Raw genomic sequence first — 24,828 nt, 5'->3', positions numbered from 1 at the left:
GGCACCTTAGAGACTAACAAATTTATTTGAGCATAAGCTGTTGTGAGCTACAGCCATGCATCCAATGAAGTGAGCTGTAGCTCACGAAAGCTTATGCTCAAATAAATTTGTTAGTCTCTAAGGTGCCACAAGTAACAATGTTGTGTTCTGCAAACGTAACACAAAGAGAGCCACTTGGCTCACCTGAACTCTTTACACACAAGTCATCCACCTAGATTTTTCATTATTCAGTGGAGAATACCAGGAGATGTACATATGGTTTAAAAATGTGTCTGATAGGTCCCACCCCAAATAATTCGCCACCACAACCAGAATTAATAATGGCAGTGTTAAGCTGCAAAGGAATGTTATCACATGACTATTGCCAGCTCTGCTGTTTATAAGGTAGGACAATTCAAAGTATGTACATGAGGGTACCAAAGTTCACTGAATTTGCAGGATTACTAGTGTAAGGTGTTTGGGGATTTGATACACACACAGTGGGTCAAAAAGCTAGTAGTCTTCAGTCAGACAAACTCTAAGAGGACTGAGTAAGGGTTGCAGGTGCATCCCAATGTATCATTCACTAAAATCATTGAATACTACAGGGCCAATTATTTATCTTTAGGGAGAGAAATTGTTAACAGTCTAGTTTTAGTACACAACAGGGAGCGTGTCAGGAAAGCAATAGGTTCAATAACAATATCAGCCCACCTTTAATGCTCCTAACAAGGAAATATCTTCCTAAAATGGCATGTGGGCTATCCATCCTGACTGGGTGGTGAAGGACAGATAGGGTGGAAACTTTCACAGAATTTCAAAATCCCCAACTGTGGTAAGAGGTGGTTATTTGTTGCATGAATGAGTTTTGGGTGAACAAGTCAGGCTGCTGGCTTACATTTGCTCATAAGACGTTTAACAATAAATTTAACGGATTCCGATTTTGTGAATCGGAGGGATTCTGCTTTGCTTCAACACAAGACTGTTCTCTAAAGCTCTGCAATACTGAGACAGAAAACAGAGTGCAATTATTGGCTCAGGCCTCTTATCTGGAGATTAGCAAAAGTGGCACATGCATTGCTTTTCTGCAACCCCTTTGGCCAAATACAGGTAGGAGCAGTGGTGATAGATTCAAAGACTTTAAGGCCGGAAGGGACCATCATGATCATCTAGTTTGACCTCTTGCACACTGCAGGCCCCAGACCCTCATCCTCTCCTGCAATAGGCCCATAACCTCTGGCTGAATTACTGAAGTCCTCAAATCTTGATTTAAAGACTTAAAGTGAGGGCTGCCATAGTATAAGCTCAAGGGATATTTTCTGAGGTGGGGTTGGGCAGAGAATGGGAGAGAGGGGAGTGATAAGTAAGTGGTTGTGTTAAAATCATCCCATAGAGGACCCTCCAACACTCCCCACATACATATTTAGATCCCACTCTATGCCCTTGCTGGTGATGCAGAATCTGCACTCAGCTGCCTGCAGCCCCAGTGCCAAGAAGGATTCATGAACAACACAGCCGAATGACATGGATGTATTTGAAGCTGACTTTGTCCTGTCAATAGATACAAATTTAGGGGCAAAGCCTTTCCTCAGGGGTCCCTTGAGAGCATAACCAGCGTGGCTGCACAGGGGCTCTGGCCCCTGGGCGGAGTGCAGCACAGCATTCCCTTGCCGAGTACTCATGTGCAGGCCACAGGAGGCGCATGAAAGGCAGGAAGGGGAGTGCAGCGTCCCCTCCCCCCCTACCTGGGCGCCTATACCTCAATAAAAGACTGTGGCTGGCCCAGGTCAGCTGACTCAGGCTGCGGTGCTAAAAACTGCAGTGTAGATGTTCGGGCTCAGGCTGGAGCCTGGCCACTGAAACCCCACGAAGGGGAAGCCTGGCCTCCAGCCTGAGGCTGAACGCCTACACTGCTATTGTTAGCCACGCATCCCGAACCCCAAGAGCCCGAGTCAATTGACCCAGGCTGTGAGACTCGACGCCGCAGGTGTCTTATTGCAGTGTAGATGAACCCAAATATTTCAGTCACTGGGCTACATTAGCTTCCAAGAGAGCGTCTCCCAGCAACTCTATGGCCTGGAAGTCGGACTCATTCTCCCTCTGCCTTTCAGCATCCTTCTTGCAGGACCTCAGAATGGGTGCTCAGGCCAGTGACTGGGCTCTTTATTTGATCTTTAGTTATTAAATAAAACAGGTATTTTAGTATCTCATTCAATCACGCATTCAGAATATATAGGTACCCTCTAAAATTAACACAGAGCTACTCAGTTTTCACTATAAATGCAAGAAAAGGGATGTAGATTGAAATATGGCATGTTTCTCTGTTCAGACCAACCCTATGCATTCACACATGTTTTTTACGTTACGTGTTTATACACAGAAACTATAAAATACCAAAACTGCTACTTACCTGTAAAATGTATTGATTTCCAGCTCTTCCTCCTTACTTGTACGCATTGTTCAAGTGGCAGCAGTCCCTTCAGCTGCAGTCAAGATTCAGGGCTCTAAGAAACAAGAGAAAATGTCACCCCAAAATTTACTACTGTGGTTCCAAAGGGAAACATGACCTTTCTATAAATAATGATACAAATACAAACTGGCCTGGAGTTTGAGTTGATTGCACAAGTCACCACACATTCACAATGCCTTCTGCCCATATATAGACCCATATATAGAATAAATTGGTTAGTCTCTAAGGTGCCACAAGTCCTCCTTTTCTTTTTATATAGACTATAGTAAATCCTCAGGAAAGTACCCAGTAATGTCTCCTCCAATTGCTCGTTTAATTAGAAAGGAGACCCATTTATTTAAAGTTAGTTTAATAAAATGGATTCGTTTCTGAGCACTCAGCTAGGTACCAAGATCTTCAGAACTGCATACGGCAAGATGAATATGCACCATAAAATGAAAATGCAGCAGCTACAACACTAGTTATCTGTAGCTGTTCAGCTGGTTTCTCAAAGTAGCTGAGAACTATCAAGATTAACTAGCCAGGAACATGTTTGAAGTGGCGATTGCAGCAGCCGAACCAACAGGGCTGCAGCCTGCAGCTATATATAAACCTGCTGTTTTACTTTTAGCTTTGTGCTCTCTCTCCCTGCTCCATTTTCCTCAGCTGCTGTCCAGTCTCATACACTCCCTGCCATAAACAGCGAAGTCAGCCCAAGATATTTCATAATTTGTGAACATATCCTTATGGAGGGATAAATGACCAAGTAGAGGTCTGGAACTAAATTCAGAGACAGATAAAATTATATGTAAAAACTCTCCTGGAAAAAGGTGTGCTAAAAGTCATACCAGGATAGGAAATCAGAAGACCATACTAGATTTTCCAGGAAGGAAAATTCACACTTGCTAATTGCTTCTTGCTAAAGCTTGGGGGTGGGGGAACTGTCAGTAGCCTCACTAGCTGCCTAGAGCTTAACATATCTCTTGCAACCTCCAATAGAAAGCCCCAGCAAAGCAGTCTCACTGCAATCCAAAGCACCTCTGTCTTCTGCATCAGGCAGCTGTTCCCAGCCACAAGTCCCTTGCCAAATCTCTGCTGTTTATTAGGCCGCTTCTTTCAGGTTAGGATCTGCTGAAGATAAGCAGCTCTCTGAACTACTTCATTTTGGTCAGAGAAATGTATTCAATGAAGTATAAAAGCCATTTTTCCATCAAGACGACCAGTGCAGAAATGTGTGTAAAGTGGTGGTGGAGCAGATTTCCCTTTTATTGAATGTTAGAAGCTTCCTCTAGCACCCCCACATTACCAAAACCGGACATCACACTAATACAGTTAGAAACAAACAGGAGCCAAATTATCTATATAGATCTGGGAAGAGTTCAAAGAGGTGATCATTCAGGCCCTATATGTGCCAACAGGGTTAGATGGTTTGTGGATTTTTAAGCATATTAATTATCCATACTATTCACAAAACAACCCGTGTATGGAATCGGACATCTCCCTTTCAATAACATGGAGTCACTTACTGGGTCTTAGTCATTTGATAGCATATCAATGACATTTTTCAATTTAAATACAGAACGATGTATTGTGGAATTAAAAAAAGCTTACCATTTCTTCAAGGGTATTAAGCAGCACACACAAACATACTCTACACTTTTCCCTTTATCAACAGCAACTTCCGTTCCTGCTCTTAAAAGAAAAATGACTTCTCTGCTGTAGTTATTCTCTTTAAAGCCTGTTTGATACCACTATTCCTGTGATCGCATGACTCCGACTTGGAAGTTACTTTCACTATATCTAAGGCCTCCTCTCCACCCACGCCAACTCACAGGGTTCGGATGACTGTTTGGTAACTATAACAGCAAAGAGCAGTTTGTGATGTCATAGAAACCTTTATGAAGGCACATCAGTTTCCTGGGCTGTACTTTCATGGGCCAGATTTTTTTGAAGGTATGTGTGCACATGCATTCAGTGGTTTTCAACCAGGGGTAGGCATACCCCTGGGGTTATGCAGAGATCTTCCAGGGGGTACATCAATTCATCTAGATATTTGCCTAGTTTTACAACAGGCTACATAAAAATCATTAGCGAAGTCAGTACAAACTAAAATTTCATACAGACTGACTTGTGCATACTGCTCTATATATTACATATTGAAATGTAAGTACAATATTTATATTCCAATCAATTTCTTTTATAATTATGTGGTAAAAAGAAGAAAGTAAGCAATTTTTGAGCAATAGTGTGCTGAGACACTTTTGAATTTTTATGTCTGATTTTGTAAGCAAGTAATTTTTAAGTGAGGTGAAACCTGGGGGTACACAAGACAAATCAGATTCCTGAAAGGGGTACAGGAGTCTGGAAAGGTTGAGAGCCACTGCATTAGTGCATAGATCGTGACCTGTGCACACAAAAATGGACATGCATTTTGGAAGTCTATCCCTGTATTTGACAGGTCACAAGAGTAACAGAACAAGGGACGGGGGGAAAGTTTAATGAAAAGTTTAATGCCAGGAAAAGTTTAATGAATAATAAGAGACAAACACTAGAGTGCTGATCAAGTGCTTTTTATTCTAGTAGCCTGCATAAAGATCTTGTAACAACAAGCACAAGGTTGAAAGTCTTATAGGCAGCTTATCTGTAATTCTTTCTGTGATAGTAGCAATTAGATAGATCCATAGTTTTCATAGATCCAAGCTCATCTTTACAATTATTCACTGTCCATTTATTTCAGAGTAGCAGCCGTGTTAGTCTGTATTAGCAAAAAGAAAAGGAGTACTTGTGGCACCTTAGAGACTAACAAATTTATTTGAGCATAAGCTTTCGATCGGATGCATCCGATGAAAGCTTATGCTCAAATAAATTTGTTAGTCTCTAAGGTGCCACAAGTACTCCTTTTCTTTGTGTCCATTTATTGTACAGAATATCAATAGCAGTCTCGGTCCAATTCACCTGTAGACAATAACCATATAGCCAAGATTTTAAGAAGTGACTCGTGATTTTGAATGCCTGGATTTCTGGGTGCTCAAATTAAGAAAAGGGACCACATATGCAGAGAGTCGGTGTTTAGCATTTTCTGAAAATAAGGTACCTTTTAAGGTGCCTCAATTTGGGGGCATCAAAAATTTGAAGCCCCCCAAATCACTAGTCACTTTTGTAATGGCTAGATGCAGCTTTTCAAATATGGCAGTGTGAACCCTTACCCAGCATGCTTATAAACCAATACAGGCCAGTTCTTGACAGGAATACAGAACCCAAGGTCAAAAAAGGGGGGAGCTTTGCTGCTGCTGTGACAGCTAAACACCCTGTTGGAGAGTCTGGGCTAAAACTGCAGGCATGGGAGAAGTGTGTGTGAGAATGAGAATGACCAACAGTGAAACTGTCCACAAAAAGTATCGTCAAACGGACAAAGATGACTGTTAATGACTAAACTCTTTCAGAGAGAGGAATCTTAGGGGTTCCTTGTAATAATACATATTCAAATTTTTCCAGTTTACTGTGACTCTTTATATTAGTGATTTCCAGAGAAGCCGTATTACATACTAAGGATATTCCCCAAATTGCCAGCACCACCTATCTTTTCTGCTCTTCCAACTAACCACAACCTCCTCAAGAAAGCAGCAAAGCTGAGCAGATGTTTGATACATGAAAACTAAGTACTTACATATAGAACACTTTCACGAAAGGGGAGAGGTGAACCGATTCCTCAACATTTCATCCAAAGCTTCAGTCATCTGTCCTAACACCTGTCATCCTGCTTCCAGGCATCAGTTTCATTTCAGTATTTTCTTGGATGGCTGTCAGTAAGCCACATGTTTTCGTATTACTGCATAGGGCACAGGGACTGCTCAGCACAAAGCCTACTTAAGGGAAATGTAGTTGGAGCGGATACTTTGTATGCATACTAGGGAAGGTAGCACAATAACAACTTCTCCAAGCCTCTCTCTGCAGGAGGTCAAGCAGCTAAAGAGGGAAGTGACACTTGTGGAAGGAAACAATTTAACTATCTGATGACCTCCAAGAGGGGTTCTCAAAATGTGTTACTTTCTTCCAGCTGAGTAACAGCTCCAGGGCTGTGGAGAAGCTACTCCTCTGATCAAGCACTCTGGCATCAGTCCTCCTACTTCAAAAAGGGAACTAGATGAATGCCTTCTATAGTACAGCTGAGGGAATCACCTAGGCTCACTCGCTGGGCTGCTCCCTCTCCTATGCTTCCTAATGTCTGTAATAATGGGGTGTGCGGGGGTGTTTAAAAGTTCTCGTCAGCCTACTCCAAGGCAGTAATTTGTGGTGGCTCCTATTAATTACCTGGAAATGATTGTCTTGAACTAAGTTCTGCTGTTTATTATGCCTCTTGAGTTGATTGACATTCACACCTTCCATGCCAACAATAACAGCAGTTCCACAATGTCAGTTCCATTTCAGTGAGACCAAGGGGACAAAGGATTTCATTTATCTACACATTTCTAGCAAAGGAAAAATTTTCAGATACGGGTGCCTAAAGTTAGGCATACAAGTGGCTTGATTTTCAGAGGTGCTGGGTACCTGTAGCCCCCATTCATTTCAAAGGGATCTGTTCTGAAAAATCAAGCCACTTATACCGGGGTGCCTAAATACAAATGTAGGTCCTGAACTTTAGATACCCACTCTGGAAACATTAGTCCACGCAGTTAAGTCCCTGTAATCTTGCACTTTTAAAACATACCTAGGTGCAATCTGTAGCCAGCTAGCTAAAACTCACATTTAAATATTGAGCATTATGTTTTTAATGGTCTCAAAAGAACAGTGAGCAAGAACAATAATGTAGGCCTTTTAAAAATTTTGTATTGTTTCTCATTTTTCATTTTGGTAAGGGACAAGCATCCTTAAACCATTTTAATCATGGTGTCAATGGTATTAGGTGCTCTTTCCGTAGAAATTCCTGCTCAGGTGCACAAAGGCTGCACTGAGATAGGTATGCAGCCAAGGAGAGGTTCTCTTTCTTGAGGTACTGGCAGGAATTATGAGGATTTTCTGTCTTGTTCTAAGACAAGCAGGGATCATCTGGTCTGCTCTTGCCTCTGAGGTACAGAGTGTGCAGTTGATGGCATAATGCATTTTTTGTACAAAGCTGGTTTCTCGCTGGCATTGCTCACAACTGGTTTCCTGCAAACCCAAAGAATGCGTAGGGAGCAGTGATGTGGTACATACCCCAGGCTGGAACTAACATTGCTGGTGAGAGCTCAATTAAGGTGCCTGGAGGCTGGGCCAGGCCCAACTGTTGATGAAGCCCAGCTGAGGGAGATGCTGAGTGGTGTGAGCATAACAGGAGGAAGCCTAGATGAGATGGAACTGCTGGGAGCAAAGGGAAGAACTCTCCAGTCCCTCTTGGTTGTCAGAGAGTGGAGGAAAGGCCTAGAGAGAGGCAGGAATATGGAGAGCCTAGGAAAGGCCTGTGGGAAAGGGCCTGAAGGAAGGTCAAGGGAGGCAGCAGGTGGTAGATACTCACCACAAGGTCCCAGAACTGGAACCCAGCAGAGAGGGAAAGCCTGGGCTCTCCTACTTGCCACTAGGAAAGAAGATGCAGAAACACCCTGATACAAGGGGGAGGAGGGCGAATGAGTTTGGAGCCAGGCCTCTAGGGAGAAAACCCTGGGAGGTGCTGCTCTGCCCAAGAGCAGAAGGATAATCCTGCAGAGCCTGGGATGAGGCGAAGAGTCTGTAGAGCAGTGAGCCATCGGGGCAAAGAGTTATGTTTATTTGAGTTGAGTTTATTGTCCTTTGTTTATCCTGGAAGAGGTTGGACTAAACATGACGTGGCTCGAGGCCTGAGCCATGAAACAAGGCTGATCAGCAGAGGGTCCAGAGCAGCAATCAACAGGGGGTGAGAGGAAAAACTGCTATGCCACGCCCAGCCACAAGAGGGCACATCTGGGGTGAGTCAACTCTTCTATAGAGGCACTGTTTGAATTCTGTTTGCCTACGCTTTCTAGGCTTGTTCAATAACTATGTATTTCTCAGCCACTCTGTGTAAAGGCTTATCTCTCCAGAGGCACATTTGTTTGCCAGAAACTGGGAATGAGCGACAGGGGATGGATCACTTGATGATTACCTGTTCTGTTCATTCCCTCTGGGGCACCTGGCATTGGCCACTGTCAGAAGGCAGGATACTGGGCTAGATGGACCTTTGGTCTGACCCAGTATGGCCGTTCTTAAGTTCTTAAATATTGAAGTCAGAACTACTCTCTAGATGATCTAGGGAGACTATCCTGAGTTAAAATTCCAGTTCATATCTTACACAGAGCTGGGAATTCACCCTCTTTAGTAATTGTTAGGAAAGGCAGCTACTGTAGAAAGAACATCCTCAAATGCACTGGATTTCTCATTTCTAACCCAAGTCTCCATATGATTTAGTGTTCTGAACAGACTGTTCCATCAAGGCATAATGAAATAGATTCATTAAACTTCATGGACATTAAATTGCATTTTGGAACTGAGGAACATGAAATAGTTCCAGTCAGTACCCATTTCTGCAGGAATGAGACTGCAGACTTACAAAAGATTTTAGTGACTACATATACTAAATTATCTCAAGCTTCCTGTGGAGAGAAAATAGCCCTCTTGTGCGGCAGAACCCCAGAGTTTCTGTGGACACACACTCTTGGAGGGGACCTTTCCTCAGCTTCCACTACTGAACCAATCCAGATTCATGGAGGATGTTTTCTTTCAACCAGCTAATGGAACCAGACATATAGTTTATTTTCAAGCAACATCCTCAACCCCCAGGTACTTAGGCTCACTATTCCTCCCAGAGGAGCCAAATCATGCTCATCTTACTGACTTACAGGAATACTCATCTAAGGCAAAGGGTGGCTGGTTTGTTTTTCAAACACACCCAGGTAACTTTAGAGCACATGTCTCACTGAAGGTCAATGGAACTTGAGCTCTCAAGTCACTCAGGTGCTTTGGAAAGTCTTACCCAGATAGGAATGCTCACTACAGTTCAGATCCTTCCTACTAATTTTTGCCATGGAGGGACTATACTATGCAGAAAACATGCTCAGAGCAGCCAAGCACTTGTTGTAAGAAGGGGGAGATAAGCCTAAACTGTACCATTCCTTCCTCCCACCCATCCTATATGTATTCAGCATGTTTGGGGCTCTGGGAGTTTATAGGTGGACATGTTTAGGTGGGGATGGGGAGTGTGAAGTCGGGGGCCTCTTTCCCAGGCAAACATGCAGGAAAATATTTGCACTTAGGGGCAGCATTATCTGCATAATTCTTGATCCATGCAACCCGATCTCCTCAGGGGACGGGGCTGAATGGGAAGAGGGGAAGAACTCTGCAGTCCCTTTCTGGGAGGGTAAGGCAGCTTTAGACGGAGCAAGGCTACAAGGGAAATGGGAAGTTATTGAACAGCCAGAAACACAGTGCTTCTCACGGTGAAACATACAAGGTATCTGCAGGACAGGGTGGAGGGGGGCCCCATTTGCCCCATAACTGCAGTCTACAACACAAGCAAACTAAATCCACAGCTAGTGCATCTTGGATATGTTTGTATCTGAGAAGTTCTTGGCTTGGGGAAAAAACTAATGCAAGTTCTGGGACTGACTTCGCTTTCATAATTCTCCCAATAATGAACATAGACATTCTGAAAAACAAACCAGGCAGTGTTTCCGCCAACATGATTCTGAACCTGAGAGCACATCCTGCACATACCCTGGGGGTGCAGCCATTGCTACCCATGCGCTTGGCTGACGAAAACAACTGGGAACAAATATTTATTGTGACTGCTGGGAGATAACATTTCAGAAAAGTGGGAAGAATAAAATCAAAGAGAGCCATTCCTGAGAACTCTGCGCTCTGGCAGTTCAATACCTTCTGCGCACAAGACGGTATGCTGCTGTGAACTGGCCCCAGCTAGGTTGCAGTTAAATTTCAATGGAGTGCTTTTCTGTCTTGTTTAGACTGCAGGAATTCTTTTAGCAAACTCTCGTGACACATAAAATAAAATTAAGATCAAAAGCAAAAAAATCCTAAGACAGGTTTCCCCCATTCCCTGAGAAAAGTGAGGGTGGGCGGGAACCAACCCAATTTATTCCCCAGGCTTCAACTCAACAGGAAGAAATCAACTGACCACAAGAAAGGGTGCTACGAGAGCACAGGCAAAACCTCGAAACTCTTGTGTTTCAGGCTCTGAGTGCACTGTAGCAGATATGACTAATAACCTAATAGATTCCCTTACAGGATCAGCTTCTTCCACAGACCATTTCCTATCTTTACTTAAGACTCCAAGCTCTTTGGGACAGGAACTCTCTTTCTGCTAGTGTATGAACAGTGCTTAGCCCAAAAGGACCCTGATCAATCTACAGGTGTTCCTGCAATACAGATAATCCTGTCTAACACTAAACTCTCCATGCTCATTGACTTCAGCTTTGAAATTGTGCTTAGTTAAAGCTACGTGATCATATTTCTGTATGTCGTGTTTGCTAACTTAATGGTTACAAAAACCAAGCCACACTTACAATTTTCACAGCATCTTTTAAGCTAATTAAGAAGGGATGTTGTCAACTTGAAATCTGGGCAAGTTCCAAATGAGTTTTATGTGATACACCAGCTGCCAAATTTTTATGGCATTAGTCACATTTACTGCTGCTGTGTGTCTTAAAAAACAACCAAAAAACAGGCAAACAACATGGGAAACTGACTAACTATCCACTGAGAACAGTGCAACTGACTATACAAAGTGCTACCAACTGCACAAAAATGAAATATAGAGCAAAATGCTTCTCTCTGTGCCTTTCAGTTATAGTAAAATTAGGTTTAACAATAGTAGGTAAAGATTTCAGATGTCAGTACAATTTTTAAGCAGACAGTGTCTTTAAATTTTGTCATTAGAGATGCTATCTGAAAACAAAGCATTTTTGATAGTGTGTGGAGGGGGAAAGGTTCTAGTTTTCAAGTTTCTGCTGTTTAAAAGCATATTGCTTCCCAAATCAAAAGCAGCTCAACTGAACAGTTAAAGAAAAGATGGACTCAAACCAGAACATAAATAAGAGCTATGTGCACCATAAGCCCTTCTCTCCCCAGTTTACATATCCTTTGTTGTTTCAGCAATCCCTTTGACACTTGGAGATTCCATCACCTCTTTCTTACTTGAAGTGTAATGGATGAACTGACCTGCCTTTGATGTGGAAATCTCAGAGCAAGCCAGTTTTCTCTTAACATTAGTATTAGCTGCTGCTCCTTTACCCATCCTCGAAATTATTAGTTGTGTCCTGATCCCATCCCTTAAAGGGATGCAGTTTGGTAGCTTATAGCTAAGACTTATGTTCTATAGAGAAAATAAATATTCCAGGATTAGTTTATGAGAATTTAAGCATTCCCCTGCTGCAAAACTTGAAGCATGGTCGCATGTGCTACTGCAAGGGACCCTAAAAGCAAAACTAGTTAGAAACCAAAGGGAAACTTAGCAAACTTCATGTTAGGGACACATTAAAATATATTTGCAAAATATGTCTTCACAGGACAACATTCCTTTATAAAAGGACTTAATCTGTGAATCCTGTAATGTGATAAAAGACTTATTCAGTAGGCTTGATATTCCAGTGGCATTGCCGTGTTGCCAACTCTTGATATTTTTATCACAGGCTTCACAATGTTTGGTGGGTTTCTTAAAGTTCCAGCTTCTGAAGTTGTGAGAGTCTCCTCTTTCATTTAAAAAAATAAGTGAGTTTCGAGCCCTCGTGATTGTGACTCATGGTTTTTGAACGCATGGGATTGCCCATGCTCTGAATCTCAATCACAGAAGTAACCACAGAACTTCTTAATAACCCATATGGTTTACAGCGGGGGTAGGCAACCTATGGCACGCGTGCTGAAGGCGGCATGCGAGCTGATTTTCAGTGGCACTCACACTGCCCGGGTCTTGGCCACCAGTCCGGGGGGGCTCTGCATTTTAATTTAATTTTAAATGAAGCTTCTTAAACATTTTAAAAACCTCATTTACTTGACATACACTGATAGTTTAGTTATAGATTATGGACTTATAAAAAGAGACCTTCTAAAAACATTCAAATGTATTACTGGCATGTGAAACCGTAAATCAGAGTGAATAAATGACGACTCGGCACACCACTTCTGCAAAGTTGCCGATCCCTGGTTTATACACTTTTTTTTTTTTTCCTCCAGGCCGGTGCAGTTCTCCTCTAATTCAGCACAACACCTAAGCAAGTGCTTTAACTATAAGCATCTGAGCCGTTCCATTGAAATCACTAGGACTGAAAGAACACTCAACAGCTCTGCTGAATAGAGATGAGATTATTCATGTCCTGGTACAAACATGTTTAAGTGCTTTGCTGAACTGGACCTCAGTGTTCCTACTTGGAGAAAGAGGGGAGGAACTGTCCAGTAGTTAGGGCTCTCAATCCTTACTGTATCTAGCCTCCCAACACCCCTGTGAGGCAGTGCAGCGGTATGATCCCCATTGTACAGATGGGAGAACTGAGGCACAGAGCAGCTAAGTGGCTTGCCTGACATCACACAGGAAGTCTGTGGCTGAGCAGGGAAAACGTAAAATGGGGATAATCGCGCTTACCGACCTCACAGGGATGCTGCGAGGATTAACACATTAATGACTGTAAGGCAGTCCAGTACCTCTGAAAGATAGAAAGCTAAGACGTTACACCTTCAGAATGTACACAGAACGAATTCACAGCACGAATCCTGAAGAACAGATTGCCAGTGAGTCTGGATTTTCCAGCACTCTTCATTGAAATGTGTTGTGAGTCAAGATACTATACTTCAATCTGCATCTTTCTTATTTATATGGAATCTGTCCAGATAGGCAGGCCCAAAACGTGATCTGTTCCTTGTCCTTCACCCCAAACTTTCTCTTCCAAATCCATCTAGTTTATGTATGTGCTTTTCACCCCAAAACAACTGCTTTAATTCTGTTCTTGTTTTTCTTCCATGCTAGAAATATGATGAAACTATCAAACCACAGTGTGCATCCATGACAGAGGGGGGAAAATAGTTCAGCAATGAACCAATTTCAGTGCAAAACTCCCATGGGATGGTAATAAACTTGAGGAAACCAATTTAAATTGAAGGGAAAGAAACAACTTGCCATTGTCAGCACTCCTAACTCAAAGCATTCATAAACCATGAGTTGGGCCCCCAAACTCACGAGATTGGATTACGTCATGAGATTTTTAAAAATAAAGGGGGAGGGGAGTTATTTGCCTTACCCTTTTTAAGCCTTTAGGGTTCATGTTTTCACACTTTTCTTTTTTCTTTTTCTTTTTTAAGAAAGTAAGTTTCTAGCCCTCATAGAGAATAGGAATCACATGGCTGTAAGAAACAGGAACTGGGGCTTTATGGACAGCATCAAGTATCGCGAGGTTTGTGATACCATGGCGAGAGTTGGCAACAGTGCAAGATCATTTTCAAACCTTTTGCATAATTTAAAACTAGTTCAATTACGGCCTCCGCCAAAGCCTGTGTCAATCGGAGTCTTTCCACTGACATCCATGGCTTTTGGATCAAACCCTTCATTTCTATTAAATGGCTGGCTAAACCCCTAAAATAGTGGGAGGGGGATGTTACAAAACACCAAGAGAATCTATTAATAGTGTAAATACGCTGCTGTGTACCCCCGTGGCCACCTTCGATTCTAAATCTGCTTCACTGAGTCCCCACAAACAAATATCAATATTCTCTCTGGTCTTATGGCTAGTTCATACCTGATCTAGGCACCTAAGGAATCAGTAAGCTATAATTAGAGGCTTGTTGCAAAAGAGTTTTGAGGTGCGTGCCCACAAAAGTACAAAAAGTAAAGGAGACTTTTTTGCAAGGTACTTGTAGTACACACAAAGAACAGGAGGACTTGTGGCACCTTAGAGACTAACCCATTTGTTTGAGCACGAGCTTTCGTGAGCTACAGCTCACTTCATCGGATGCGTGCCGTGGAAACTGCAGCAGACATTATATACACACAGACCATGAACCAATACCTCCTCCCGCCCCACTCTCCTGCTGGTAATAGCTTATCTAAAGTGATCACTCTCCTTACAATAAGAAAAGGAGGACTTGCAGCACCTTAGAGACTAACCAATTTAATAAATTGGTTAGTCTCGAAGGTGCCGCAAGTCCTCCTTTTCTTTTTGCGAATACAGACTAACACGGCTGTTACTCTGAAACCTCTCCTTACAATGTGTATGATAATCAAGTGGGGCCATTTCCAGCACAAATCCAGGGTTTCTCACCCTCTGCCCCCCCACACACAAACTCACTCTCCTGCTGGTAATAGCCCATCCAAAGTGACCACTCTCTTTACAATGTGCATGATAATCAAGGTGGGCCATTTCCAGCACAAATCCAGGTTTTCTCACCCCCCCCCCTTTTTTTTTTTTCCAAAAACACACACACACAAACTCACTCTCCTGCTGGTAATAGCCCATCCAAAGTGACCACTCTCCCTACAATGTGCATGATAATCAAGGTGGGCCATTTCCAGCACAAATCTAGGTTTTCTCACCCCCCCCCTTTTTTTTTCCCAAAAACACGCACACACAAACTCACTCTCCTGCTGGTAATAGCTCATCCAAACTGACCACTCTCCTTTACAATGTGTATGATAATCAAGGTGGGCCATTTCCAGCACAAATCCAAGTTTAACCAGAACGTCTGGGGGGAGGGGGGTAGGAAAAAACAAGGGGAAATAGGCTACCTTGCATAATGACTTAGCCACTCCCAGTCTCTATTTAAGCCTAAATTAATAGTATCCAATTTGCAAATGAATTCCAATTCAGCAGTTTCTCGCTGGAGTCTGGATTTGAAGTTTTTTTGTTTTAAGATAGCGACCTTCATGTCTGTAATTGCGTGACCAGAGAGATTGAAGTGTTCTCCGACTGGTTTATGAATGTTATAATTCTTGACATCTGATTTGTGTCCATTTATTCTTTTACGTAGAGACTGTCCAGTTTGACCAATGTACATGGCAGAGGGGCATTGCTGGCACATGATGGCATAGATCACATTGGTGGATGTGCAGGTTAACGAGCCTCTGATAGTGTGGCTGATGTTATCAGGCACTGTGATGGTGTCCCCTGAATAGATATGTGGGCACAGTTGGCAACGGGCTTTGTTGCAAGGATAGGTTCCTGGGTTAGTGGTTCTGTTGTGTGGTATGTGGTTGTTGGTGAGTATTTGCTTCAGGTTGCGGGGCTGTCTGTAGGCAAGGACTGGCCTGTCTCCCAAGATTTGTGAGAGTGTTGGGTCATCCTTCAGGACAGGTTGTAGATCCTTAATAATGCGTTGGAGGGGTTTTAGTTGGGGGCTGAAGGTGACGGCTAGTGGCGTTCTGTTATTTTCTTTGTTAGGCCTGTCCTGTAGTAGGTAACTTCTGGGAACTCTTCTGGCTCTATCAATCTGTTTCTTCACTTCCGCAGGTGGGTATTGTAGTTGTAAGAATGCTTGATAGAGATCTTGTAGGTGTTTGTTTCTGTCTGAGGGGTTGGAGCAAATGCGGTTGTATCGCAGAGCTTGGCTGTAGACGATGGATCGTGTGGTGTGGTCAGGGTGAAAGCTGGAGGCATGTAGGTAGGAATAGCGGTCAGTAGGTTTCCGGTATAGGGTGGTGTTTATGTGACCATTGTTTATTAGCACTGTAGTGTCCAGGAAGTGGATCTCTTATGTGGACTGGACCAGGCTGAGGTTGATGGTGGGATGGAAATTGTTGAAATCATGGTGGAATTCCTCAAGGGCTTCTTTTCCATGGGTCCAGATGATGCAGATGTCATCAATATAGCGCAAGTAGAGTAGGGGCGTTAGGGGACGAGAGCTGAGGAAGCGTTGTTCTAAATCATCCATAAAAATGTTGGCATACTGTGGGGCCATGCGGGTACCCATAGCAGTGCCGCTGATCTGAAGGTATACATTGTCCCCAAATGTAAAATAGTTATGGGTAAGGACAAAGTCACAAAGTTCAGCCACCAGGTTAGCCGTGACATTATCGGGGATAGTGTTCTTGACGGCTTGTAGTCCATCTTTGTGTGGAATGTTGGTGTAGAGGGCTTCTACATCCATAGGTTTCAGAGTAACAGCCGTGTTAGTTTGTATTCGCAAAAAGAAAAGGAGTACTTGTGGCACCTTTTTTATAAAAGCCACTTTGTTTACTCACATCAATTGACCTTTCTTGTTTGCGCTCTCTCTCTGTCTCTCATTCGAAAGTATTTTCAGCTTCTGATTTACCTGTTTTTTTTGTTTGTTTTAAGGCGGGGGTTTAAAATCAGTTTAAAAAACAAAACCAAACCCTAAGCTTTATTCAGTTTATAGGAAGATTAACAACTAAATCTTTTTTTTTTCCTTTACTGGAATTCTTTTTCAGTGCAGGATGTGCACATTCCTTTGTTACTGAAGGGCTGTTGACATTATTATTTATTTTTAGAAAATCAAAGTATTTGCAGGGGAGGGGAGAGAGGAGACTCAAACAATGCCAGGGCTTCTTTGAGTCAATTACTAACATAAGTAAAAGCATGAAAAGAAAATAGCGGAGTGACCTGCTCCCAAGTCTGTCTATATATATATTTTTAAATCATTTGGATGAAAATATTGGCCTGGAAGTCTAAATTTTTAAAATAAGATACCGCAAAGCATAAAGACAGGCCTGACTTTTTTGACAAAGGTTAACAATATTAGCAATTCACACTGCTCTAAATCTTTGGAAGGCAGTATGGCCTAGAGGGTAGAGCACTGGACTGGGACTCTGGAGAGTTGGTTTCTATTCCCAGCTCTGCCACAGGCCTGCTGGATGACCTTGGGCAAGCCACTGCACTTTTGTGCCTCAGTTTTCTATCCATACAATGAGGATAACAACTGACACTTTGGTAAAGTGCTTTGACATCAATAGATGAAAACCTCTGTGTAAGAACTAGGTTATTGCGATTATAACAATTTTATATTGTGACACAAGTCCCATTTTCATCACCCCAAATGTGTACATAACTTTAGTCATGTGAGTAGTTTCATTGCCTTCAATGGGACTACTCATCTGCCTAAAGTTACACACATCCTTAAACATTTTCAGGATCAGGGCCTAAATACATGACCCACCTCCCTCATCCTACTCCTCCCCAAATTAAAAACATTCTTTTGGGCCTCATAACTGTTGTGATATATCATAACTTAGCAAACCTTAAGTTTAATATTTGAAACTGAATCAAGTGCCCCAAAACCAGAACCACAACTGAGCATTCAGTATTAGCATCTAAGCTGCCATTGATGTTTTGCTAATTATTTCTATATTTGGAAGAAAACTCAGAGTCAGATCACTACTTTACTTGTTTAGGCAGCAAGCGGAACTGCTTCCAAGAGGTGAGAGAATTCTAGTTCTCTGCAAGCATTTCATTTGGACTTATGAACCTGAGCATTCAAGCAAGCAGCAGACAGGAGTCCACAGTCAGCCAGGTTTTGAATTGCTGTATTTGGGGCACATCACCATTCACAGAATCACAATCACAGAATATCAGGGTTGGAAGGGACCTCAGGAGGTCATCTAGTCCAACCCCCTGCTCAAAGCAGGACCAATCCCCAACTAAATCATCCCAGCCAGGGCTTTGTCAAGCCTGACCTTAAAAACTTCTAAGGAAGTTTACATTATTGATACCACAAACTGGAGAGATGATTCATATCATCTGCAGCCTGTAAGGGTCAGATTTTCAAGAGTGGCTGAAAACTCTCACTGATATCAACAGGAGTCAGCCACCCTTGGAATGCCTCTCTAAAAATACTGATGTGGGTTTTTTTGTTAATCACTACAAGTCTGCCAAGTATCTAAAGCTAAATGCTATCTTATGCTTCAGGCTTTCAAATAACAGGGAGACAGTGTTAAATAACCACTAACACATTCCCGTGAACTTCATAAATTTGCATACTGTACTTAAAGGACCATTAATTTAAGTGTATCTTGGTTATATTTACACCCAATTATCTTGATAGCGGCCATACCAGGAAATCATCATGCATCCGATGAAGTGAGCTGTAGCTCAGGAAAGCTTACGCTCAGATAAAGTTGTTAGTCTCTAAGGTGCCACAAGTCCTCCTTTTCTTCATACCAGGAAAGGAAGTACAGGAGAAAATAGACACTGAAGCTAAAAAGGGTTTTGATACAAGAGTATTATGTTTTGTAAAGTCAGTCAGAGGGTCCTTTACACACAGCTCCACAAGCACCACTTCTCCTAGGAGGTGTTCCATTTAACTTAATTCCTCTGACAGTTGGGCTGCTAAGAATGTAGCTGTTTGGCTACAAAGTTTTAATAGCCATTAACAAAAATATTTTAAGTCTAAATTCCAGTTTAAAACCATTTCTTTCCCAGAAATACTGATTTGCTAAACATCCCATTTTCCACCATCCTACCTCATTAAATTTCTAAAGCCAGCTTCAAAGAAAGCTTGAACACAGATCATTAAAAAACCCACACAAAAAAACCCAACCATCTTATTACCAGGACCAGATTGTTTTTAAACAATGTGTCACTTTATTCTATTTGTTTACTTTTTCCATTTCAATCAGCTCAACAGTTTTGTTTTTGATTCTAGCAAGTTAATATACAAATAAGTGCAGCAGCATTTAAAAAAAATTTTTTTTTTTGGAGGGGTCCACAACACTGCAGGGGAACATTTTAACTAAAAGCAATCTCCACGTCTGTCCCAACACCACCTCTTCCCTGAAGGAAGGGAAAAAAGGCACTGACATTTTAAAATGCCACATGACCTTTTTATATTTTCTTCCGAGTTTTGGAACTCTAGCCTACTGACAAATTGAAAAGCAGCAGAAACTCACGTGCAAAGCAGCATTTCTCAGTGGTAAGAGGAGGAAGAACAATAAATAAACACCTTGCATGTCCTTTCAAAAATATCTTTATAGTTTATACCTCTAGTGTGTGGCACATCCTCTTGCCTCTTATACTAGTTTTGTCCTTTTCCATTTGGCAAAGACTTATTTCTCTCTTAAAGGCAAACCTCCTCCCCTATGGAAATAAGTAACCATTTTCAAAACAAGAGATTCAACTATTGTAAAATCTCAGCTACTGAACTAGGTACACGGACTTTCTTGGGGAGCGTGTGCAGGCAAGTGATGAAAGCAAGTACAGCCTGCCCTGTTTCTGTAAGCCCTTAGCAGCTCTGGTCTTGTGAGTTAGAAGGGAATTAAACTGAATTGAGTTTGCAGTTTCAGTGCCCTGCCCCAGGAAGGGCGATGACTGGGAGCAGAGGGACAAGACAACACACAATGCCAACACCAGCAGTAACCAGAGTTTATTTTGCTCAAGACTTTGTCAGCTAAGATTTATTAAGAGTAATGCAGGAGGCATCCCACAGAAAGTGGGAGGAACATAAAAGGCAAAAACCATATTGACATATAAGCCTCAATACTGCACAAACAATTAATAGTTACACGGTGCTTTGCCTTGCCAAAGCATGTGTCTAGACACCAGCCTTGCTGACAACAGATTTCTAAGGCCTTGTCTACACTGGCCGCTTTACAGCACCGCAACTTTTGTCTCTCAGGGGGGTGAAAAAACAGTCCCCTGAGCGCTGAAAGTTTCAGCGGTGTAACATAGTAGTTTAAACAGTGCTACGGCACCGGTAGCTACTCCCCTGGTGGGGATGGGGTTTTTTATAGCTCACAGAGCTGGCGCTGCAACAACACAGCCACGTTAAAGCACTGCTGCGACAGCTAGTGAAGACGTGCCCTAAGCATACACTAGATTTTCATGCTTGCTCTGCAGCATCAATTTACCACTTGGTAGACCCCACAAAACGAAGGGCCAATTTTTACCCACTTCCTCCACCACTTTTAAACGGACATCCAACTTCAAAAAGCCTCAAATTCCAAGGACAATCAGTCAGGAAAGTTTTCACTGTTCCCTTTTAGCTTGTGTTCTCTAGAAAGAATTGTTAACACGTGGAGGAGTAAATCTGAAGTCAACCCAGTGACAGAGTTTTAGGATCTTCCCCAGCGGAAGTTATCTAACCAGTTTGCACCTGCAGACCTCTCATTCATTATAGCACAGTCAATGCATCTAAGTTTAGGTCACTCCTTACCATTAGGGTACAAAAATGTTCTGAACAATGGAACTAGGTAAACTAATAGCCTTACCCCTGTGCAAAACCAAGTCTTACCTGAGACCCCACCATAATAATCAGGTTCTCTTTGCTCATTCATTAAGCAGAAGTTTAGTCTCAAAATGCATAACACATAAGCACACCTTGTCTCAACTGTCGGCCCGCACTGAGCAGAGAGAACAGCAAGCTCCTTGAGTGTCAGTTCCCATCCATTCCACAGAAAATGTGTGTGGAAAACAGGAACAAAACTACTAGGGCAAGCTATGAATCACAAATGGGGTCTAGATGGGCATTAGCATGTGTGAAGCATTGACACAGGGGAGGAGGGATAGCTCAGTGGTTTGAGCATTGGCCTGCTAAACCCAGGGTTGTGAGCTCAACCCTTGAGGGGGGCCATTTAGGGATATGGGGCAAAAATTGGTTGGATGATTTAATTGGGGATTGGTCCTGCTTTGAGCAGGGGGTTAGACTAGACGATCTCCTGAGGTCCCTTCCAACCCTGATGTTCTATGACACTAAAGCCTGGTACAGTTCAACGAAAACGCAGAGGTCTCTGCCTCAAGGACCATACAGTCTAATAAATCAGGATACACAGAGGACCCCGGAACATGTTTTTAAATAAATCAAGGTGGAGTTGGCACTATAACTTCCCGGGGCTTACGACTAGCACTGTGTGCTAAGATTAGTTACTCCTAACTAACTCTATCAAGCGTCTTACAACTACAACACCCACCTGCTGAAGTGAAGAAACAGATTGACAGAGCCAGAAGAGTACCCAGAAGTCACCTACTACAGAACAGGCCCAACAAAGAAAGCAACAGAACGCCACTAGCCATCACCTTCAGCCCCCAACTAAAACCTCTCCAGCGCATCATCAAGGATCTACAACCTGTCCTGAAGGACAATCCCTCACTCTCACAGATCTTGGGAGACAGGCCAGTCCTTGCTTACAGACAGCCCCCCAGCCTGAAGCAAATACTCACCAGCAACCACACAACAAAACCACTCACCCAGGAACCTAACCTTGAAACAAAACCCGCTTCCAACTCCGTCCACATATCTACTCAGGGGACACCATCCTAGGACCCAATCACATCAGCTGCACTATCAGAGGCTCATTCACCTGCACATCTACCAATGGGATAGATGCCATCATGTGCCAGCAATGCCCCTCTGCCATGTACGTTGGCCAAACCGGACAGTCTCTACGTAAAAGAATAAATGGACACAAGTCAGAGGTCAGGAATTATAACATTGAAAAAACCAGTCGGAGAACACTTCAGTCTCCCCGGTCACACGATTACAGACCTAAAAGTGGCAATACTACAACAAAAAATCTTCAAACACAGACTCCAGCGAGAGACTGCTGAATCGGAATTCATTTGCAGACTGGACACCATTAACTTAGGCTTGAATAAAGACTGGGAGTGGATGTGTCATGACACAAAGTAAAACTATTTCCCCTTGCTTATTTTTTCCTCCTACTGTTACTCACACCTTCTTGCCAACTGTTGGCAATGGGCCATCCTGATTATCACTACAAAAGGTTTTTTTCTCCTGCTGATAATAGCTCACCTTAACTGATCACTCTCGTATTTTCCACTGAATGCATCCAATGAAGTGAGCTGTAGCTCACGAAAGCTTATGCTCAAATAAATTTGTTAGTATCTAAGATGCCACAAGTACTCCTCATTCTTTTAACTCTACATAAGTGATTAGTTCTACTGACTTCAATGGGACGACTCACATATATAAAGTGATGCACACATTTACATCTTTGCAGGATTGGGGCTTAGAATACCCACCTTGCATATACATAACTTACTTCCCTACCAGTGAAAGGCAGCCGCTATTCAACAGCGTATCCCACAGCAGTCTTAACTGGGGAGGTAAAGAATACCTCTTCCTTCTGCAGTGCCCATGGATGTTTTCGTTGGGCAAAATACAATTGGAACCTGCTGAAGATATCCTGGGGATAACAGCCCTACTTTAAAAAGTGATGTGGAACCAATTAGCTTCAAGTAGTCATGGCCCTGAGTTTACATTGCAGCCAAATGATAGCAGTTCCAGGAGCAGTGCAGTGAGTCCTCACACTGTGCTGGGACATCTGAGAGAGTACTGACTCAGAAGGAAGAATGCCACTGAATCCCAAATACTTCCCTCTGCATGTAGGTTTTCCTAAGAATTCTCCCACACGAATAGTAGCCAGGCCTGCCCTCTGCTTAGATGGCAGCTCAAGGTGGCATAGATGCACACAGGGTAATTTTGTTTTTCATAGTAGCTGTGAATACGAAATGAGTCAGTGTTACTATAAAAACTGTAGGTTGATTCATTCTGATTTCTACACAGGAACAGCATGTGTGAGGTTTACACAAAGCAGGGCAAACACTTCTAAACATAGTACTTGTTTCATAGCGGTGACAGATCAGAAAAATAGAATGGTGAAGTGTCCGTAAAGAATTTTAGCTCACAATGAAACAAAGAAAAGCATTAAAGCAAAGACCCCCCCCCCCACAAATTTGTGGCAGTTACCATATTACACTGAATTTCCTCTTTCCTGCTTTTAGAGAATCATTACAATGCTAAATACCCTTAGCACTGAGTGCAGCCTGTTATTTAAAGCCTCTGTTACATTTCCATGGAACATGGGGGAGGGAGAGCATTGTAACAAGTGGATTTTGGTCTTGATGAATTATTCACGTCCATTTTCTTACACTGATTCCAGCCCAGATGACTGTTCCTTCTGTATCAATGTGATTGAGGTTGTTTTAAATAGTTCTGCCTCAGATTAACAAGCAGCCCAAACTAGCATTCTCCTACTTGGAAATAATTTTAAAAGGGGGGAAATTTCAAAAGGGGATCCTAGATTTATGTCTTGATAAAAACAGTATAACTACGTACTGCACGTGCTTCAGGGGGACATGATTTCACACGAATACTCGTGCAATTAGAAATGTGCTTAAAATCAAATTAACGCTCATGTGAAGAAGGAACAAACTCACCTTTCCAATGGGCATGGAAACTCTGTTCCAAGAGACTTTATTGACACACATCTGAATTGTTAACATCTCCAAAATCATTAAAGGTATCAAGTACACGTATTCAAAAGGCTAGGTGAGGTGGTAGAAAGATAATGATGGGAACCAGCTATACTAGTTTAAAGAACAGGAGTACTTGTGGCACCTTAGAGACTAACAAATTTATAAGAGCATAAGCTTTTGTGGGCTACAGCCCACTTCATTGGATGCATAGAATTGAACATATAGTCAGAAGATATATATATACACACATACAGAGAAGGTGGAAGTTGCCATACAAACTGTAAGAGGCTAATTGATTAAGATGAGCTATTATCAGCAGGAGAAAAAAACTTTTGCAGTGATAATCAAGATAGCCCATTTAGACAGTTGACAAGAAGGTGCGAGGATACTTAACATGGGGAAATAGATTCAATATGTGTAATAACCCAGCCACTCTGCACTGATGGCAAGTAAATGTCTGCTTAAATGACACCCCTGACAAGGCACAAATGGCCCATTTGCTATTAACAACAGATAGTCCCTGAGCCAGCAATTGGCTCAGCATGGGAGGTCCTTGGTATTGACGCAATGGGGCTCTGCATCGGTACAAGGTGCCAGCAGGGGATTTAGTAACTTACTCTTCTGACACTGGACCAAGACACCTCAGCTCATTAAATACAACTACATGAAAAAGTGTCCAAGATGTATTGTTTATAACTAGTTTTATACTCAAAATATGCTGCAAAAACAATTAGTGGAGCACTATGGAAGACCCCTACCAATACCCGTATGCTGAATGGAGTTTGAGAAGGAAATCTAGACACTAGACCAAGCAACAAAAACCTAAACCTTAAATGCTGTTTGTCCAGTTTGAACATCCTTGTTTGTCAAAATTTAAACTGACAAGAGGTTCAAAGCCCTCTTCACAGAAACTTAGATGCTGACTGATTCTTACAAAAAAAATCAAGAGAGCAGAATTAACTTCATAGGGCCATTTGTTTAAATTCTGCTTTCACACACACACACACAGTCAATTTATTCGGGTGTTAACCAGGCACTTCACTTTTTGTAAAATAAAAATGTCTCTCAGAGACCACGACGAATTGGCCTCCTGCTCCCACTGCAATACATCATCCTGCATCTAAAGAGGCAACATGAAAAGAAAGCACCTGATGCACGTGCGCGCACACACATACACACACACAAAAGTGCTTTGTTAGCCTGCAGCAGCATTTGGAGTACGTGTAGGACGCTGTTCAAAACAATTAGATT

General features: G+C 42.4%; 2 protein-coding genes across 2 annotated transcripts in view; one reads left to right on the top strand and one right to left on the bottom strand.

Moving 5' to 3' along the window:
- Nucleotides 1–24,828, bottom strand: part of ZHX3 (zinc fingers and homeoboxes 3) — a 62,723-nt gene that overhangs the window by 29,463 nt on the left and 8,432 nt on the right. Inside the window, exon 2 of the mRNA XM_084646064.1 lies at nucleotides 2,390–2,483. The gene's annotated coding sequence lies outside the window, so the exon portion shown is untranslated. The remainder of the gene's footprint in view (nucleotides 1–2,389; nucleotides 2,484–24,828) is intronic.
- Nucleotides 8,073–24,828, top strand: part of LPIN3 (lipin 3) — a 74,119-nt gene continuing 57,363 nt past the window's right edge. The window contains exon 1 of the mRNA XM_084646071.1: nucleotides 8,073–8,346. The gene's annotated coding sequence lies outside the window, so the exon portion shown is untranslated. The remainder of the gene's footprint in view (nucleotides 8,347–24,828) is intronic.

This window comes from Lepidochelys olivacea, assembly GCF_965140295.1.
Source record: "Lepidochelys olivacea isolate rLepOli2 genome assembly, chromosome: 13".
NCBI classification, from domain to species: domain Eukaryota; kingdom Metazoa; phylum Chordata; order Testudines; family Cheloniidae; genus Lepidochelys; species Lepidochelys olivacea.
This window is presented reverse-complemented; position numbering and strand designations above follow the sequence as displayed.